The sequence below is a fragment of the Lepidochelys kempii genome, chromosome 7, assembly GCF_965140285.1.
Source record: "Lepidochelys kempii isolate rLepKem1 chromosome 7, rLepKem1.hap1, whole genome shotgun sequence".
Taxonomy (NCBI): Eukaryota; Metazoa; Chordata; order Testudines; family Cheloniidae; genus Lepidochelys; species Lepidochelys kempii.
Window position 1 is genome coordinate 100752211 of NC_136386.1, and position 21867 is coordinate 100774077.

The window sequence follows — 21867 nt, forward strand, 5'->3', positions numbered from 1 at the left end:
GTCACCTTCTTTTCACCTAGCCAGTCCCAGTCGCCACTCCTCCAGGCTTCTTGTCCCAGTCTCAGTCTTCTTGGTCAGCCAGTCTCATTCCACTGTACTACAGGATCCTCATCTGGTCTCTCGTTCCTCCACTCCAGCCTCCCATCATACCCCACTAACATTTCTCACCCCAACTAGCTTCCAATCTCAGTCTCCCGCCCGGAGCTCCTCATCCAGTCTCAGTTCCTCACCGACTACTGGCTCACAGTCCACATCCCTGTTTCCTTCCCTGGGTTCCTGTCCCAGTCTCCTTATCCAAATAGTAGCAGTACCCCTCTCTGGATCCCAGTCCTAGTCTCCTGGTCCAGACAGTCCAAGTCCCCCCCCCTCCAATTCCCAGTACCAGTTTTCCTTTCCCACCCTGCCAGCCTCCATCTCCTGTCTTCCCACTCTAGGCTTCTTATCTTGATCTGTGCTGGCCCCCCAACCCCCACGTCCAGCTATTGTCCTGTCTGCATACAAATTAGGAAGCTTCCTCCTCCATACAGCCTGGGTACAGTAGGGGGATAAGTGGGAGAACAGCAAAGACAGGCTCCCTGCTCTGAGTTCAGATGACTGGATCAAGCAAGGCCTTCAGCAGCCCTGAGCTGCAATCACAAGGGAAGTTCTGCAGAGCTGTGATCTGGAGCATGCCAATGTGCCCAGAATCTTTGGGTAATTCAGCTACTAAAATCAAAGAAGTCTTCCTGAATATGCGTGAACTATGATTTTTTAAAGCTTTATAACTTGACCATATTTGGCCACATCTTTATAGTGACCATAAAATGCACAACTGGACACAGAGGCCACCCTTTTCCCTCTATGAAATTTCATGTCCCAACTCCAAAGCATGGGGATGTTAGAGCTGTTCAAAGAGAAGGTTCCCAGAATTTTTAACATGTTCAGAACAATGTATTTTTCCATAAATTTGTTCCCAGTTGTAGGCATGCACCTGGCATAGAAAATTTCAGACAAAACAGTTACAATTTGGCAAAATTATAAGCAACTGAAAACAGAGTCTTCTAATGGGAAGTGACAGAGAATCTTAATAATAGGTTGTACTACTATGCTCCCTATAATATGGTGATTTTATACACACAATATAGGCCCTGATTCAGAGCTCATTGCAGTCACTGAAAAGACTTCCACTGACTTGAATGGATTTTGTATCAGACCCATGCAGTGAAAGTCTAGAGAAACCACACTGAGGACTTCCTTAAATGGACTTCCACTTTTAATTTGGAATATTTACATAGCATAAAACCAAAACACCTCTTATTATGATTTTTAGTTGTATTTTTTCTTCTTCTAGTGTCTCCTCTGTTCTTGCTGCAGTCTCCATGAATCTTCCTATTCTCCGCAATTGATTTACACCTTCCACCCCTCACCCCCATGCCCCACCAGGGTGTCACATGGTAGCCAAAGCCTTTCTGGCATTCCCAACATTGCTGGTTCAGAGAGTGAGAGATCATGACCAGGATCCACACTTAAATCTCCCACATGGCAATGGAGAGCACTTTCACTTAAAAGCATAATGTTTTGAAAAACAACAACAAAAAGCAACACAACAAAAGGTTCTTTCATTAGGGTATGGATTTCATTGAAGGCATCATATGGCCCTTTCCCCCCTAGGGATTTTGATATAGCTGATTATGCTAATATTTGTGAGAGATTGTTGCTATGGCACAGACCTTTCCATGAATTTAATGATGTATTTTACATTAGATACAAAAGTTTTTGTAATGTCATTAGAATAACTAAAGGTGCATTTAAAAATTGTATATATATAATGGACTTAGCTAAATTATTTGTTTACTTAGGCTATATGTATTTATTTGTGCCCTTAATTTTTCTTTATCTTTTAAAAAAGGATACTTATATTCAGTGAGATATAAATATTTCTTTTCCATGAGCACATAGTGAGGAACTACACAGCACCGATAATGTTATTCTGAATATACTGAATTTTTAAAAAAGCAACAAAAATAATGCTGAATGTATTAAATTGCATATAGATTTTCAACAGCTGAGTGTCAGATAATTTAAACTGATTTGATTTTTTCACATCAAAATCATTTATATGAACAAACCTTTATTTTATTTTCCCCTTTTTTGAAACTAAAGTCACCTTTTCTATATTTTGCTGTCACTTACTATCTACAAAATATTATATTAAACTATATTTATTTAGGACTCTATATACTGCAACTTGCTGACCTAAATACCTTCAGCTCACATAATCATTATTATTATTATTATTTATTATTTGCTTTGGAATAGCACCTCCGGGCCCCAATCAGGGATCAAGGCCCCATTGTGCTAGGCACTGTATATACACATAACAAAATGATGGTCTCTGAATGGCAGTGGAAGACCTAAAGCACGTTGCAGGATCCATTCCTTTAAATGCTTCATAGATTCAGGATCAGTTAAGGTTTTCCTAGCGGCAACTCCTTCAGAAATGTATCCATCTGCAGTCAGTTTAATGCAGATGAAACCGTTACAACTTCACTCTTCACAAACTCTTTATGATTTCTAATTAAAGTCTTTGTCTGAACACAAAATAATTAATACATAAAATGAAGCACAGGGAAAGAATCAACTGTGCAACTAGTCGCTCAGTTGTATGTTTAAACAATATTTAATCATTAGAGTAACACAGTGCTTGCACTTTTGGAAAAAAAACAAGCCTTATGCTTCATGTTTATTTAACACTTTGACTAGTTCATTCTTGGAGGTATGAAATGAGGCTTATTGAGTGCCAGAGTAGTAAATCAAACGTTCTGAAAATTATGGGGTCTTAAACAGTAGTGTCATTTTAAACTTAAACAGTTCAGTGGTACATGGACATATAAAACTGACCTCTTATAACAACAACTACTGTTTACACTGAAAGGCAAGTAAAGGAAATAAAAACAAAACATAAAATTCAGTGTAGTAAGGATGTCATTTACTCAGATTTCTACCTGTATTCTGAAGATATTGATACGATAATTTTTATTCATCTAACACATGAAAAATATGTGCAGTACATCCACACATATGCACATCTATATGCACATGCTATATATATAATAAAAAACTAGAGCTAGGTGACTACAGCAACAAATTTTCCACCAATATTTGTTCCAATTTTAAAACACATTTGCTTTGGCTGTGTGCTTGCTTGTTTTATGTTCACTTTCCACAAATATTCTAGTGAATGAGTTTACTGTTGGAAATGTTAATAGAAACAGCAAATTTTAAACAAATATTGAAGAATATTTGTGGAGAGTGAATTTTAAATTTGTAGGTACCAATAATAGCACCAGAAACCTGATTCTAAGAGTTACATTCATTTATTTAGGGAACATAAATGTACTGGAAGCCTATATCATGGTTCATAACCAGCTGGTTCAACTTTGAATACTGAATACCTGCAAAGAATAGCTTGAGTGTGAGTATCTTATCAAGAATTGTTCACCAAAATTATTTGCAATACAATTAATACATTTAAGAAAAAGCTGTAAGAAAAGCTTACATGCCTCACTCATATGGTACTTGCTACATTCTGAGGTTTTGATCCTGCAAACACACTTGTGACTGAGACTACAATGGAACTACGCATGTGTATAAAGTTTAGCATGTGCCTAAGTGTTTGTGGGATTGGGACCTGAACTATCAAAATCTTTCCTCTGGATGTAGTGAATTGAAGATAATTTCAATAAAAGAAAATACATTAAATTAATAGACCCTGTGCTGTGAATGAATATAGTGAAAAATCACAGGCTAGCTCTTTTACAGAAATGTAAAGAAAAGAGATTAAGTTGTGTCTGAGGACTGGTGATGGGTTATGAACATTTTCACCTACTGTCACCTCTTTAAATCTAGTCCACTTCAGTAGTGAACATAATTTGTTTTTATTTAGCTATTTATTGTTCTATATCAAATTAGTTAGTGGTGTCAAATGGTTAGCTTCCTACTCTTCTAGTCCAACCACTTGAGGGGAAGATTAGTCCTCCCTGTGATTTGCTACCTTGGGGCAGGACGATGGGGCAGCCAAAATCATGTAACTCCAAGTGTTTGCTAGTACCTACACCCCAAACTTGATTACAGTCAGTCAGTCTCCATATAATGAATGGAATTAGAGCAGCTTTTTCTGCTTTTGAGGAACAAAAGTATAAAATCTTTGAAGAAGCATCTTGGTTAATTTTTTAATTTCCTTTAACCTTGTTCCTGATATTAGTTCTAGTTTATATTTCCTGGTTATGCAGGGCTCTTTCATAACCTGCTCTGTTGTTCCTTTTTAGTCCTCTTTTCAACATCCGTATGTTTAATGCTCTACAAGGGCTTACACACCATACTTTATTGGCTCCCTGAGTAAATCCCAGAGCATCATGACCGATGACCAGATTGTAACATCCTCACTCAGGCAAAACTTCCATTAAAGTCAAGGGGTCCTTTCTTGAGTAAGAATGACAGTATTTGGCTGCACATCAAGATATTTTTTTCTCTTGCTTCCGCAAGCAGAACATGAGCCTAATGGACAGAGGTCAGCCGCTCAATTTTGAAGAGAGCCTAGAATGGGCTGTTTGTTAGTTTGAATCTCTGATGAATGGAACATTGCAACTCTAATTATGAATCTTTGGGAAATGTGACCCTTCAATTAAGTGTATTAATTGTGTTGTGGACTGTCAAGAACTTTCATTATTAATGAACGCATAGGGTTAATATTAGCTCATTTCATTTTGTTGTTCATGGTATTTATCACTTGGAATATGACTTTCTAGTTAATTATACAAATCATGCAGCATTCACTTTTGATTAATGTCTGAAGTTCATACAGTCTTTGTTAAACAAACATTCATTATGTGTGGTGCATTATAAATTAATAAAGCATTCTCTTTAGCTTCATGTTGTATCTACAAATGTTTTCAATATATTGAAAATTTTCCTTATGTGGGGAAACTTCATTAGTTATGAGAAAATAAATAAATTGTGTTAGTCCTCTATGTATCATTATTTATTTATTTATTTATTTATTTTATTTATTGTGATGTCTTCATTGTGAGGAGGTGGTCAGAGTTTGTAATATCTCATTTTCAGAGGTCTATATATGGGGCCCCTTCATTGTTTCTGTGTAGCATATGGATCTTTTCATGCAGACTGTTCTGCAGGATTGCTACTATAATTTGTACTCTTGATTCTATTTATATTCTGTTCCAACAGTATTTGAGAATAGCGGTATCATTCACCATCCCTCACATTCTGAGTTGGTATTTCTCAGAGTTAACTTCTAGAGCAAAAAAACTGTAATTCTTCATCAGCCGTTAATGTCTTAAGTGTTTACGTTTTTGTACATTGGGGCTAATTATCTAATGCTGCAATAGTATTCACATTACTGCCAAACTGTTGAAAACAATGAAGGATTTCTACAGTTTCTTAATTTTGAAATATTCTGTTTCTAACCAGAACTTCAAAATATGGATATGTTTTGCTGATCATTATATTTATTTATCCATAAGCTAGACTTAAAGTGTGTGTGAGTTTGAGGATGGGGAGTAGAGTGGTCTTCCAATAAGAATTTGCCAATGCATATCAGTTTTGAACTGGTAGGATCATTCCCTATTTCTGTAGGAAAAAAGGGTAGTACAGGCACCATTCTTTCATAAACACAGTATTGCCAATCCCAGGCATTCTGTGGCCACAGGATGCGGAAGTGAAATGAAAACTGAGATTCTCAGGTAATAACATGATTCCAGCAGTTGGAGACTTTAAGAAAAAAACCCAAATCACAAGACTCAGGATAAAATAATTACAGATGGCAACATTTAACAGTCTTCTTTTGAGAAGCAGATTGTTTTTAGAACTGAACAGTGTCAATTATGTATTCGTTTTAATATATGGACTAGAGCCCATCAGGAGTTGACCAGAATCTGTCAAGATTATTTCATCTAGGATTTCTTGCAGTAATCTGATTAGAATGAGGTTCATCTCCTGTTCTCTAGATGAATTCAAACCAAGGTCTTGGAGCTGAAAGGCCAGTGACTAATTTTGAGAACAATCGCACCTATGAAATGTTCCATTATTTAAGAAACATTATTATTATTATATTATTTTATTTTGATAAATGATCTGTCAACAATGGATGAACTTAACATTTCTTTTGGTCAATAAAGAAAATATTGAGGTTACAAGCTAAACGGTACCTAAGTTAGCAAAGATACAGCATACTTCAGTGTATTCAATTCAAAAATGCCTGCTTTAACTAGTTTCAGGGTAGCTATTACAATTTTCATCCATAATATATGATCAGTTTGTAAGAATTTCCTCTACATGTGTGAAACATATTTAATGTTAACATTCTGAAATTGGAGATGTTTATAAATAATGCACTAATAGATGTGAAAGAGTGTAAATGATTCCTTTGTGTTGTACCTGTAAAACTGTTACGCTACTGATTTAAAAAATAAACAAGACCCACCATATATACTCAGAGTACTTTCATCAAAGGGGTAACATTCTTTGTCCCTCTTTATGTAAATTAAAAATCTTTAACTAGTTCTGTGTCAAAAATAAATAGTTGGAGGAGCTTGAACACAACATTTATTTTGTATGTACATTAATGGGCAACTCCATTTTTCCTGGAGGCTAGAATCCACTTTGAAATTCATGTTTGATAAATTCCCTGGCTTTCCGAGTAATTTAGCTGTCTATAGGGCTGTTGATCCTTTGAGTGTATTGCTGAACCATTGGGACTTGTGCACCACATCTGCATATCCAAGTTCAAATATATACTCAAGATGATTGGTTTAAACTTTTAAGTTGTTGATTTTATTTCTGATAGATTTGTTAGATTGCCTCCCATTTCATTTCTAAAATCTGTGCGTAATCTTCACTAAATCTGTGCCTTAGTCCTGACTAAATTCACTGGTTTCAGAGTAACAGCCGGGGGGGGGGGGGGGGGCAGAGGGTGAGAAAACCTGGATTTGTGCTGGAAATGGCCCAACTTGATGATCACTTTAGATAAGCTGTTACCAGCAGGAGAGTGGGGTGGGAGGAGGTATTGTTTCATGGTCTCTGTGTATATAATGTCTTCTGCAGTTTCCACATTATGCATCCGATGAAGTGAGCTGTAGCTCACGAAAGCTCATGCTCAAATAAATTGGTTAGTCTCTAAGGTGCCACAAGTACTCCTTTTCTTTTTACTAAATTCACTGATTGAGATAGTAAAAGAGTCATTTTGTTTGCATAGTGTGAAATTATTATTTAATGTACTATAATAATCTTAAAACACAATGCAGTTTCATAGTGTATATATTGATTAGAATTTGAACTGGTCACTTGCAGCTCAGACACTATCACATCAATATGCTTCACCCACAAAATATTTAGATTCTCTTTGAAAGTATTGCCCAAGCTTCTGAGCAGTCAGGAAAGGTTTACAATTCTTGAGGGGTCAAGTTCTCATTGGGAGATAAATCAGTGGACAGTGATTCAGTTTATATTTCCTAGTTCTTACCAAGTCTTTAGACTAGGTATTGTTTTCTATGCAGTCTTTATTTAAAACATGCATATAGGGCTCATCTCCTATTGACTTTAATGGAAGATAGATTGGGCCTATAGTTCCTACTAACACTTTGCGCAAGCATGGCTCAAACAGCAGAAGCAGCAACAAGCTTTACAACCCTTTGAGAGCTCCAGTAAGAAACAGCTATCTGCAAGTTCCCACCAAATATAAGCTGTCCTGAACTGCTCTGCAACCCCTCAGTACCAAGTCACTTCTCTCCTGCCATAGGGCATGCTTCTCTTGTAAATGTTGTGCATATTTTGGCCAGGTCTGCCATATTTTCGGTGATGGGCAACTGGCCTGTTTCTTTTTTGGTCATGGTATCATTAGTTCTAATGTAGCATTACTTGTTGTCTCTCTTACTATGAGCTGCTTCAAGTATAATTTGGAACCACTTGATGAGGACAGACACATGCATGGAATTAAGTAGCAGGCCACTACTTTTATTAAACTATAACACACGGGAGGAGCTCTACCCACCCCTCACCTATACCAGGCATTTAATTGGTTCCAGTGCAGGGGTTTCAGGGCTCATCATATAACTCGGAACTCTGCTTAGGTTCCGCTCAGCCTACCCCCAGGACACAGCTCTCTATGAGTCCTAGCACCCTCACCCTGCGAGGAAGACTGAGGGTGCAGGAAGGTGGGGACCTTGGCCCAGAAGGGCCCTCAAGGCCATGAGGTCTCACCATATCCCATGATCCCAAAGCCTATCACCAAATCCCAAATCTTTTACCTCTGGGAACTGTTCATTTGATCCTTTTAACAGCCCTGGAAACTGGCCACAGGGGTGCCCTCGACTAGCTTAGTCATTCCCTCCCCAATCATGCCACCTGGTATCACAACTCCTGTTCAGCCCATTCCCCCACATCCTGTAGGTGTATGTCAGCACCTCTATTTGACAAACATATGCCATCATCTCTGAAAACTTGAGGCTGATTGTAAATGTCCCTGTGCTGTATCACTGAACCCCCTGTTTCCAGGAACATCTTGGTGACTTGCCTATTCACTTCGGTTTAAGCACCATGCAAGAAATAATCACCTTGTGGCTCCCCACCAAACCCACCTTGTGAATATTTCTAACCATATTAACCTCACTGCCAGCCATGATTGCCTAATAGAGAAAACATCCTTCTGGATTCTGTCCCTTAAGTTGACTCCTGTACAGCCCGTGATTGTTCTCCTCAAGGTGAATAACTAGGACCTGAGGTGGATCCATGCAGTTCTTCAGTGAGTGCAGAAGTGGCATAAGCTGATTCCACTGGATGCCTCTTCTGCTGATCCACTGGATGCAAACTGCTTTGGTCTTGAAGCCCAGCTGAGCTCCAGCTGCCATCCTGACTGCACTCTTATGGGCCCAATGCACTATTGAGAGCCTGCAAATCCAAATATTGCATACGCTCTGGGTAGCCTCTGAAACAAACAAGTGTATTGGGTTAATTATGTTTTACTGTTCCCAGCCATCTTCTGTGGTGTGGATGTAAGTCTTGTAACACCTTGATTGCCAGTGCCCTATTGTCTGCACCTGCCACAGGCCAAAACCCCCTGCAGCCACTGACGTCACTGCCCCAATCCTGAAAGAACGAGTACCCAGGTCAGGACTGCAGGAATGGAAGATTTTGCTCTGTGCCATGCTGAATTGGTACCTTGTCAAGAAGCTTCCATCACGATGTGTGAACAGTGGGTCTGGCTGCAGACCCTGGATTTATAGTGAGACTTATTTCCTTTATGGGGCACAAGCGTGCTCATCTGCCCATTCCTTCAATCCCATTCCTTTCCTTCTGGTCTGTTTTTGAGTACCTTTTGAGTACAGAGACACTGATCCTGAAGATAGTTTCACTGCTGTTATGTTTAATGCACACTGGGACCTGTCCACAGCTGCCATAGACACCAGCTCGCTCACTCTGGAAGCACCAAGGAAGGCAACAACAAATGCCACTTTAAATGCAATGTCCTCCCTCCCACACCTGCAGACACATGGCAGAGCCTTTAATAACCTTGTCAGAATTTCTAGTGTTAGGGTAATTTGTTGTCCCTCCAGCTCCCACCCCTCCTGGACTACCTTTATAAGAGCTTCCATGTTATGAAATGCTGCGTTGGTCTGGGAAACCTGCCAACCTTCTCCAGTAGGAGAGGCCCGCTAGCTGGCCAGAAACAGTGGTGGGAACCAACCCACAATGGGTTAAGAAAACTCATATTGCACCACCTGATATGTGGGTATGGGTCCCCATGACAGAGCACTTCATTCTGTGAACTCTGAAAAGCTGGCTTTATAAGATCTCAGAGTCCATGGGGCAACCAACTCCTCAGCTAGTCCCAAAGCTGTTATAAGTCAAGGTTCCAGAGTTGTTGGGTCATCATTGTGGATCTCTGCTGACCAGTGAGGTGAGTTCCCAGAATCTGTCATCCTGAAATCAAGATAGAGCATCAGCAAAACACCATTATCCAATCACAGGACATGCACCAAATGAAAATGGATGTTAAACCTCAGGCAGTGTAAAACGAAGGCCCACACCAGCCTCATTACCCAAACAGTATTAGCTGACTCTCTGTTCACTTACGGACCATGGATTGGTGGTTTCAATGCCTGAAATGGAATTTTTGTTTTGAAAGTTTTCTCCCCAAATAGTGACTGCCAATAGTATAGGAAAAAACTGAAGGAAGGTAATGTCCCCTATAATACCCCGAGCCACCCAACTTTCTGGCCACCTCTGCACATACTGCTCTCCTTCCAAGTAAACCCCAAAACCTATGCATCTTGAGGATTCTACTTGCAACTCAGTCTTGAGCAACCAGTCCAAACACCATGTTGAAACCCCATTAAACTCTTCCAGGAACCTTTCCTGCACTTCTAAGTCTTCCTTCATTTCCCTTGCCAGCCTGAGAAAGTGGTGGGGTTTTCACACTCCAGAGGAGACAGATGCCAGCTGGGCACAAAATGCCTGAACAGGAGCCACCACCAAGCATACAAAGTTTAGCTGCCCCATGACTATCTGTAGTTCCCTTTGTGTAATTTTCTTTGCCCCTTTAAGAGCCCATCTCAGTGCCCTGACCAATTTCAACTTCTCTGCAGGTAACCTAGAAATACCCCAAACTGTGTTCAGTTCAGTGCCCAAGTATGTTAAAGTATGGTCAGGATCTTCTGTTTTGTCCATGGTGAGGGGAACCCTAAGGCACTTAGCGAGATTCCAAAATGCCTGATGCATGTACTCGCAGTTGCCTGTCCCCTGTCTTCCTGCAAATAAGAAGTCATCAACATAGTGGACTGTGTGATGCAGGCCAGTCTCACGCACAGTCACCCACTCCAACATGGAACTGAATCTTTCAAAAATAGCACATGACACTGAGCATGCCATAGGCATGGCTTTATGAAAATAGTAGTTTAAACTGAAACCCAAGCAAGTTACAGAGTAACAGCCGTGTTAGTCTGTATTCGCAAAAAGAAAAGGAGTACTTGTGGCACCTTAGAGACTAACCAATTTATCTGAGCATGAGCTTTCGTGAGCTACAGCTCACTTCATCGGATGCATACCGTGGAAACTGCAGCAGACTTTATATATACACAGAGAATATGAAACAATACCCCCTCCCACCCCACTGTCCTGCTGGTAATAGCTTATCTAAAGTGATCATCAGGTGGGCCATTTCCAGCACAAATCCAGGTTTTCTCACCCTCCACCCCCCCACACAAATTCACTCTCCTGCTGGTGATAGCCCATCCAAAGTGACAACTCTTTACACAATGTGCATGATAATCAAGTTGGGCTATTTCCTGCACAAATCCAGGTTTTCTCACATCCCCCCACCCCCATACACACACAAACTCACTCTCCTGCTGGTAATAGCTCATCCAAACTGACCACTCTCCAAGTTTAAATCCAAGTTAAACCAGAACATCTGGTGGGGGGGTAGGAAAAAACAAGAGGAAACAGGCTACCTTGCATAATGACTTAGCCACTCCCAGTCTCTATTTAAGCCTAAATTAATAGTATCCAATTTGCAAATGAATTCCAATTCAGCAGTTTCTCACTGGAGTCTGGATTTGAAGTTTGTTTGTTTTAAGATAGCGACCTTCATGTCTGTGATTGCGTGACCAGAGAGATTGAAGTGTTCTCCGACTGGTTTATGAATGTTATAATTCTTGACATCTGATTTGTGTCCATTTATTCTTTTACGTAGAGACTGTCCAGTTTGACCAATGAACATGGCAGAGGGGCATTGCTGGCACATGATGGCATATATCACATTGGTGGATGTGCAGGTGAACGAGCCTCTGATAGTGTGGCTGATGTTATTAGGCCCTGTGATGGTGTCCCCTGAATAGATATGTGGGCACAATTGGCAACGGGCTTTGTTGCAAGGATAAGTTCCTGGGTTAGTGGTTCTGTTGTGTGGGATGTGGTTGTTGGTGAGTATTTGCTTCAGGTTGCGGGGCTGTCTGTAGGCAAGGACTGGCCTGTCTCCCAAGATTTGTGAGAGTGTTGGGTCATCCTTTAGGATAGGTTGTAGATCCTTAATAATGCGTTGGAGGGGTTTTAGTTGGGGACTGAAGGTGACGGCTAGTGGCGTTCTGTTATTTTCTTTGTTAGGCCTGTCCTGTAGTAGGTAACTTCTGGGAACTCTTCTGGCTCTATCAATCTGTTTCTTTACTTCTGCAGGTGGGTATTGTAGTTGTAAGAAAGCTTGACAGAGATCTTGTAGGTGTTGTCTCTGTCTGAGGGGTTGGAGCAAATGCGGTTGTATCGCAGAGCTTGGCTGTAGACGATGGATCGTGTGGTGTGGTCAGGGTGAAAGCTGGAGGCATGCAGGTAGGAATAGCGGTCAGTAGGTTTCTGGTATAGGGTGGTGTTTATGTGACCATTGTTTACAAGCTTTCACCCTGACCACACCACACGATCCATCGTCTACAGCCAAGCTCTGCGATACAACCGCATTTGCTCCAACCCCTCAGACAGAGACAAACACCTACAAGATCTCTGTCAAGCTTTCTTACAACTACAATACCCACCTGCAGAAGTAAAGAAACAGATTGATAGAGCCAGAAGAGTTCCCAGAAGTTACCTACTGCAGGACAGGCCTAACAAAGAAAATAACAGAACGCCACTAGCCGTCACCTTCAGCCCCCAACTAAAACCCCTCCAACACATTATTAAGGATCTACAACCTATCCTAAAGGATGACCCAACACTCTCACAAATCTTGGGAGACAGGCCAGTCCTTGCCTACAGACAGCCCCACCACCTGAAGCAAATACTCACCAACAACCACATACCACACAACAGAACCACTAACCCAGGAACTTATCCTTGCAACAAAGCCCGTTGCCAATTGTGCCCACATATCTATTCAGGGGACACCATCACAGGGCCTAATAACATCAGCCACACTATCAGAGGCTCGTTCACCTGCACATCCACCAATGTGATATATGCCATCATGTGCCAGCAATGCCCCTCTGCCATGTACATTGGTCAAACTGGACAGTCTCTACGTAAAAGAATAAATGGACACAAATCAGATGTCAAGAATTATAACATTCATAAACCAGTCGGAGAACACTTCAATCTCTCTGGTCACGCAATCACAGACATGAAGGTCGCTATCTTAAAACAAACAAACTTCAAATCCAGACTCCAGTGAGAAACTGCTGAATTGGAATTCATTTGCAAATTGGATACTATTAATTTAGGCTTAAATAGAGACTGGGAGTGGCTAAGTCATTATGCAAGGTAGCCTGTTTCCTCTTGTTTTTTCCTACCCCCCCACCAGATGTTCTGGTTTAACTTGGATTTAAACTTGGAGAGTGGTCAGTTTGGATGAGCTATTACCAGCAGGAGAATGAGTTTGTGTGTGTATGGGGGTGAGGGGGATGTGAGAAAACCTGGATTTGTGCAGGAAATAGCCCAACTTGATTATCATGCACATTGTGTAAAGAGTTGTCACTTTGGATGGGCTATCACCAGCAGGAGAGTGAATTTGTGTGTGGGGGGGGTGGAGGGTGAGAAAACCTGGATTTGTGCTGGAAATGGCCCACCTGATGATCACTTTAGATAAGCTATTACCAGCAGGACAGTGGGGTGGGAGGAGGTATTGTTTCATATTCTCTGTGTATATATAAAGTCTGCTGCAGTTTCCACGGTATGCATCCGATGAAGTGAGCTGTAGCTCACGAAAGCTCATGCTCAAATAAATTGGTTAGTCTCTAAGGTGCCACAAGTACTCCTTTTCTTTTTGCGAATACAGACTAACACGGCTGTTACTCTGAAACCTGTCATTGGTTTTTATGTTCATGTTCTGAAAATGTGGTTTTGGCATTGGCAACCTGCTGTCTGTGAATGCCAGCTGGGCGGGGTGATAAGGAGCCATATTCTCCAACCAAAGTTCATGGTCTGTTTTATTTTAGGGTAAATCAGGCTCCTCTGCCACCTCCTGTCTAAATTAACTGTCATACCTTGACCATGCAACCCACCCGCCATATGTATCATAAGCCCCCGCTATTAAATCCTGAACAAGAAAATAGACCTCTCGGGGCTCCTCAAATAAATTACACTCACATAAAGGTGAAAGGCTACAGACCACTTCTCAAGAGTTTGAGGCACCTTAGGTCCGTGGGGTTAGTCCTCTTTTTTGGCCTTTTTTCCCCCTTCCTCTCTCTGCTCTTCCCTGAACAGAAAGGTACATAAATCCACAAATTCCCCCATCCAAATGTTTTCCTTAACCTCTTTAGACAGATGATTCCCGAATGGGTGATTAGATCCTTCATAAACTCTAGGGGCATTAGCCAACATTTCTCCTGCCTGTGTTCCATTAGGAACGTGGCCACCCGGTGACAGGGTCCCTTCCTCATTGCTCTGTATTCCTTTGTGGGATATCAGATCCACCCCGAACCCGTGACAGCATTACCCCCTCAATTGAGAGGGGCCCACACTTGTCAGGCAGACTTCCCAAACTATGGGCCACCAATGCCAATGATTTTGCCAGGTCATCCCATATCCCTTGAGGGGTTTGTCAGAGGGAGGAGTGACCTGGGCCGCCATTCTTCATAAACTGGATTCTTGGCTGCTTATGGGAGTGAGGCTCACCAGCTCCTTGTTGTTCTTGCCCACCCTCGTTGTCCTCAGACTCAGATCCCTAATCCATCCCATGGACCTCCTGTATTAGAGGTTCAGGATCCGATCTTCTGACTCACCACTATCCACAAAGTGAACTGTTCCTGCCAGGGTCCTGGATCCTACCCAGCTGCTCCCCTCATCTTGTGACTCTCATTCTGCATTGGTTGCAGACCATTGGTCCTCTTCCAATCTCCATTACTTTGAAGACTGCATATTGACAGCTGCTACTACTGCTGGAAACTGGCAAGTAATACTATGCTGCTGGAACAGAGCCAAAAGAGGCTCCACATGGCCCCATTCCAGTTTAAATCCAATCACCATCCCAGCCCCAGCTGGCCAATGGGTGCCAGAGATTCCTGGGGAAGGAGTTACATGTCCCTCAGCAATTGTCTCCCTTCCTTGCTGCTGGGACAGTCTCCTTTCTCTGCCACCCCCATCAGCCATTGGGGGCAGGTGGGTGGCATTTTACTTCTATTCTGAAGTGAGTTGAAATTTATTCAGTTTTTAAGAACAAAAATTCTAATTTATGTAGCATTTATTATTTTATTTTTGCAATTAGCTGTTTTACATTCAAATACTTCTACAAAAGAATTCCTTGGCTTGGGGTAGGTATAATGTTAGGTGCCTTTTCTTTAACTAGATGTATATGTATACATTAACAATGCAGAGTTTACTCTTAGTTTAATTTTATCTTCTTGTTTCCCTTAGCCTGAATGTCCAGAAGAGTTGAACATCTGAGCAGGTATATAATATAGTACTTTTCACGTATGCAGTGTTGTTGTAGCTATGTTCATTCCAGAGTATTGAAGAGACAATATCTTATAAAAGATATTACCTCACCCATCTCATCTCATAATACTTTTCAGTAACTTTTTCTGGCATCTTGTCATTTCAACAATTTATAAACTTCTCTTCCTCCTACTTTTTGGTGTTTCTTATAAGGAAATTATTCTAAATTATCCTTCTGTGTGGTCTCTCAAGGTAAGACCCAGTAATTTCCTTGTTTTATCTTATAAAATCAATTTGACCAGTAGTTCCAGGATTCAAATTTACAGTCTCTAGGGCCACATTTTAATAGAGAATTTTGCTCATGTTAAAGCTTAACTCTGGTGTAACATTCTGATTCTACCACCAAGGTTTAACCAACCAAATTTGTTAGCAGAAGAATAAAAGTATTAGGAAAATTAAATCTCTGTTTTTGTGCCATGTATATACAGTACACTGGCCCCCTTTTAACAATGTTACTTTATATCCCTTTGAAGTTTTATGGATCAAAATGCAGATAAATGTTGGGAGAAGGGAAAAAGTAAACAATATGGGGAAAAAGAATACCCAGCTCATATTTTATATTTTCCTTCATATAAATTAAAACTGGCTCAAAAGTATTGTCAAAATGTATATTGTCTAAATCACCTTGACCTATATTACTTTACTGATATAAATTTACAAATTTGGGCCCCAGTTCACCAATTTACTTAAGCACATGTGTAACTTTAAAACCATGAGTAATCCCACATATGTGGGCCCTTTGAAATTAATGGGATCAGGCACTCACTTAATGCTTTGTATGTGCCTAAGTATCTTGCTGAATCAGAGCCTTGGTTCTGTAACTTGGAATATTTGGAATATATAATCCGTTTATTCATTATTCCTACTGTTCAGTATTTACCATTATAATTTGTTCTGAGAGCTCCAAATACATGTCATTTTTTGGGGAGGATGGTGGAAAATTTTTCGTCCAAACTTTTTTGCAGTGAGAATTTTTTTTTTTTGACAAAACAAATTTTTTTTAAAAGTTTCTGCTTTTTATGAACATTTTAAATTTTTTATGGAAAAACAGAAAAACAGAATATACCAACCCCAAAAGACTTCTATTCTGTGGGCTGGATTTCTTAGTGGGACTTCATCTCTCATGATGCATCATTGCCATGCTACTGCACTTCCCCGCAACAGGAGGGGAGAACTTGGTGCACTGTGGGAGATTAGCATATAGAGGAGAATAGGAGGATGAGGCACCCAAACAACAACAGCCTTGGGGCGCATTGGTATTTTTTTAGAATTGAAATATATCGGTTTGAAATTTTCACTGAAAAATCAAAATTTTCCCAGAAAATACTACATTTTCTCTGTAATGAACAAAAATATCGGTTAAAGATAATATCTCAATAATTTCAAACTGCAGGCCCCACCTTGCAATTACATACTACTGGGTGTAGTATTTACTAACGGATTGTAGTGTCATTGCCTTCATGTTTCTGACACTCCAACCTTGGCTGGTTGTCATGTATTGAACTAAAGGCAATTCCAGGGTGTAGGCAATTTGAAGGTTGAAGAGACGGGGTGTTGTTTTCTGTGGTGGGATTATTTTATCTGCTGATGTGTATATATGTAATATGTTACAAAACACAGGGTTGTTACCATTTTATGATTTTATAAATAAGAAATAAATGAATAAATCCTGCTTCAATTGACATCAATGGGGAAATTCTCATGGACTTCAGTGGGAGAAGTCATAAGTCTTAATAGCATTTGTACAAAGCATTGTAGGCTGGGAGATATTAAAAAAAAGTAGCCACAAATAAACATTTTGGTTAGTGCATCTCCCCACTGCCCACATCAACCAAATCACAAAGAATCCTGAAAAAAAGAGAATAAATGTGTGGCAAAGCTGGCACTAGTGTTCTGAACTGGTCCTTCCCGGCTTCCCACAGCAGTTCCTGAGATAGAAAAACAATAAACTGCATAGTGAAATAGCAGCACTGCTTCCCTCCTAATGGGCTTGCAGGCTCCCTGCTCTGTGTCCTTCCCCAAACACCTCAGGTGATGGGCAGTCATTTCCTGATTATCATGGTTCCCATCCTTCCCTCTTTCCCCCTTTGTGACTGAAGCTGAGAGTCCACAGTAATAACCACAATTGTTTCAGGAGGTACTTGGGGATGGGGAACTGTGGTGATGGTGGTGACTAGAGTTAACAGCCTTTTTCTTTTAATGCATTCTCCCATGTTACACATCTCTTTTAAAAACCAGATGGTGCCTTAAGGTTTCCAGGGAACATGTTTTGTGTTTATCATCATATCTGAATGTCATATTGCAAGGGCTCTATGCCCAGCAGTTCTAAGGCACACAGGCCCTTACTAACCTGCCTAATGGTTCCTGCAGTAGTTGAGGGGATGTACATAGGTGCACCACTCTGGGGCATACATGCTTCCATGTATCTTCATGACTGGGTGATTTCAAAATCAGACTGTGCAACAGACTGTGTATGTACAGGCCCTAGCAGCCTTGCCGCCATCTGTAACTTTAACATATGCTAATGATAATCACCATATGCAAATCAATATTGGGCATGTAAATACATCCAGTACCAAGTAAACCTGGCAACTGTACTATTCTGGGACAAACTGGCTGCTAGTGGTGATGATGGGGTTTATGGAGGTGGGAGTACTTTTTATTATTTTTGTCTGTGGAGTTTTTGGAATGGAATATTAGTGTCATGAGCCATGGATAGAAGAGGAAATCTCTGTCTCCAGTTAATGAAAATTTACCCTGGTAAGTCCAATCTTATTGTTAATGTACACATGGAATTGGTCAAGAAAGACATATAGATCACATTGGCCTTGCTGATGTCCGTGGTTTCTTTCTGTCTGTCTCTCTTGGCCAACTGCAGTTTGAATATATTCCCTGCCTTATGTGTTACCTATTATTTGGGACTGGAGTGACTGACTCAGGAGCAGGAAGAAGTCTAAATAGAGACCTCTTTTCTAGGATTTCCTGGCTTGTAACTGCCAAATCCACATCTAGATTGTGTCCCTAAGTGAAGTTTTCTTTTGTGGGTATGAAGACAGGCTCTGTCTCAGTGGACCTGCCTATTACTTCACGCATTTGGTCTTCCAGCTCATGGAATCGTTTTAAATTCTTTGCTTTCTCGACTGAAAATCATATATGTATGCACTTCTGGATGTATACCCACACAAATTCTTCCCAGTTGCCCAATGTATTTTATTTATTTATTTAGTGAGTGTGTGTATGTGTATGCGCCAGCCAATCATGTGTTCTAGATGCACTATTAAGTCTAGTAATCCATAGATTTTAATTCAACACTAAATACCTCTGCAGAGTTCTCCATCAAATCTATCTGATCATTGATATGTGCAACCATATTTAAAACCTAGATAGATTCTTCTTACTCTCAAAGCCTCCTGGGTTCTTCTGGGAATCTCTCTAATTTCACATGAGCAATACTTGTACTTCTTCAGACCTCTCTCTCCCAATTCCCCAGAGTAATTCTGGACATCTTTCTTACATCCCCGACATTTTCGATCATTCACCTTTTCCACACCACTCAGAGCTTCTTGCTCAGGGACTCTATCTGTGCTTGGTCATTTCAACCAGATCCCTCTAGTCCCTTTATGTCACTCTCTTTCTCTTTCTCTGGGGTCCCTATTGAATCTTTCCTTAAAGTGTGTTTTGCCCTTTGAAGCTTTTCAGCTTCCATCAGCACCTTCAGTGATTTCTTTAAGCTTTCCCATGGGTCATCTGAAGCACACTTTCTGTCTGTCTCTCTGTTCCAGTCTCTCTCTCTCCTTCCATTGTTGCAGTCAGCCCAAGTTAGCTTTAGTCAATTTTTGTTTCATCCTGTAGTCAGTATTACATAAATAGTGGAAGTTTGTCCTTGCCCCTGGTGATTGATGGTGAGATATATTTGTACATATCGATTGAGATAAAAAATTAGTAGTTTGCAATAGGAAAGGCAAATTAGTCATCAGAAGGTAGGTGCTTGGAGTATTTTAAGAGTTCCTTGATTAATTCTCATGATGTGGGTTCTTTTGACAGTAAATTTTATGTGCTGAGATGTGGGAGGATGAAGCAGTAGTATTGGGTTATTGCAAATTTTACTTTTACTCTTCCCTGATTTATTTTGCCTACTCTCTTTGTGATAAGACACAGAAGGGCTAAAAATGATTTCTTTTTCAGATAACAACTACACCTTTCTAGACCTGAATCCAATGCCAAAGACAAAGGCTTAGGCTTTGGGTGTAAAAATAATTTCTTAGTAACATTGAAATTAATGTTTAAATGTCAGCCTCTTAAAAATAGTCTTGGCACTATCTAATAAAAAATCTGTTTCTCTCAGATATTACCTCATATTATTATTTCTATTATCAATCAGGAGGAGGAAAAGCAAATTTTATGATATACTGTTTGTTAACAAAATCTTTACCCTATCTATTTTACATATTCTTCTCATTAGCTGTATAAAAGTCACTTTAAATAAAAAGCATCATAAGAGGCCAAGTGTACTCTGCCTCCTTTTTTAAGGCTTCTTGCTTTCCGAAAGATTTTATGTCTATGTTTGTTTTCAGTTATTACAAAGTATAATAGACTTCTTGCCATTAAAATTGTTTTATATTTTGCACTTTTAATTTTCCCAAAAATAATTTAGATAGAAATTGCAATTACTTTTTACTGAACACATTTGCTACACTACTCTCCCAGCTTTAAAAATAAACTTTAATAATTTGCAGGCCTTTCTCATGAAAGGCAATTTTACTTATAACTTGAATATAGAAGGGGAAAAATAGATATATGGGATCTCCAGTTTTAAACTGATAAAAAATTAGGTATGTGCTGTTACATATTAGCACAAAGAAGCTGCAAATAAAACCTGTTTTAGTTCATGGGCTTAAAGCAGGGCTGATTTTATAGCTTTGAAACATTTATTGTATGTATTTTCTTATTGATTGAAGGACATTTGTAAATGAATTACATTGAATGTAACTGCAAACTCTAGGACAGAAAGAAAAGTAAATTGATATTTCTTGGCAATCAGGACAATAGTAAGTTCTCCTAACAATTTTGATCGTTGCTAAGGCTGTGAAAGGTTGTTTAGGGTTCAAAAAAATGTTTGGCTTTCTGTCTTGAAATTGGCAGGTTTCCATGTAAACATCTATCGAACTTGAATCAGAACAGTAAACATATATCAAATAATGTCATTACTTACTTTTGCGTTTTGGATACAAATTTTATTGACTGTCGAAAGTGGAATGTCTTTGATTTTAATGTTCTGAAATATTTTTGAATGCAGTGCCATGCAGAATGTTATAAACACATAGAGTAATTTTACCAACTTTCCATATAATGTGCTCTTGGCCACAGTTTTGCTTGCCACAAGATGGAGCTCTAAAAATAAAGGTTTTTGGCAATGAGAAATAGCTCCCTTTATAAAAAGGTTGGTGGATAGTTGATGATCTTGCTGAAAATGTTTTGTACACAAGCTGACATACATTATATGGATGATTTTCAAAAAGAGTAAAAGGTAACATTCTGGAAAGCATATGAATGGATGGGGGTAGGTAGGCAGATGATGTGTGAATGCAGTTATGGGAAAATAGAAAATCTGTAGTTGTAGAATCACCACATGTTAATGTTAACTGCTATCATCAGCATGAAACATCAAGAGGTATTTTGTCAAATACTGGCACATTCATTGGTTAAGCCACTGATGTCCACAGATGACATTCATTAGAATGGATTTCCCAAGAAATGCCGTGCCAGGGTCTTGATGTTAGTGATTCATACTCAGTGTTCCAACTCACATTTTTTATAGGAATGTCTTCAATCTGCAGTAGCATCAGAAGATTAGTGAACATTTTGCTGCACTTCAGAAAGTAAAGTAAAAGCGTAAGTACTGAGCAGAAAAAGCAGAACACAGTATAAATGTTGCTAAGCAACATGCCTAGGACAAAGTTGACATCAACCTTAGAAGGAAGCAGATTCACCCCCAACAACAATGGGAATAGACACTGCTAAGAAAAGGCAGTGCTTCTCGTAGTTGTCATATAGGCTTCTCCAGAAGAGAAGGCTTGTCTGTTGCCCACCTTTAAGGAAAAGGATAGAGAGTATGTCATAATTAATATCTCAGATCCTTAGGTGTACATTTTAAAAGCAGTGCTTAGATACATGGCTCTCATTAACTCTCAGATCTCATAGCACAGTGCTAAACATATACCCCTTAATGCAGCTTTGAAAACCTATTGTGAGCATTTTCCAGTGAAGGCACCAGATGTAGTCACCCACTCTCTGCCATGATGATGAGGATGATGACATTAAACTCAGGATATTTTACTCACTTGTCAAAAAATAATTACTTACCCCAGAAGAGCTGAAAATTTAGAAAGGCTGGCTAGT

General features: G+C 39.8%; 1 long non-coding RNA gene across 1 annotated transcript in view; it reads left to right on the top strand.

The window, feature by feature from the left end:
- LOC140915364 (uncharacterized) overlaps positions 1-21360 on the top strand; it is a 43145-nt gene extending 21785 nt beyond the window's left edge. Inside the window, exons 2-3 of the long non-coding RNA XR_012160141.1 lie at positions 15388-15421; positions 21287-21360. This is a non-coding gene — a long non-coding RNA (uncharacterized LOC140915364). The remainder of the gene's footprint in view (positions 1-15387; positions 15422-21286) is intronic.
- The last annotated feature ends 507 nt before the right edge of the window (positions 21361-21867 follow it).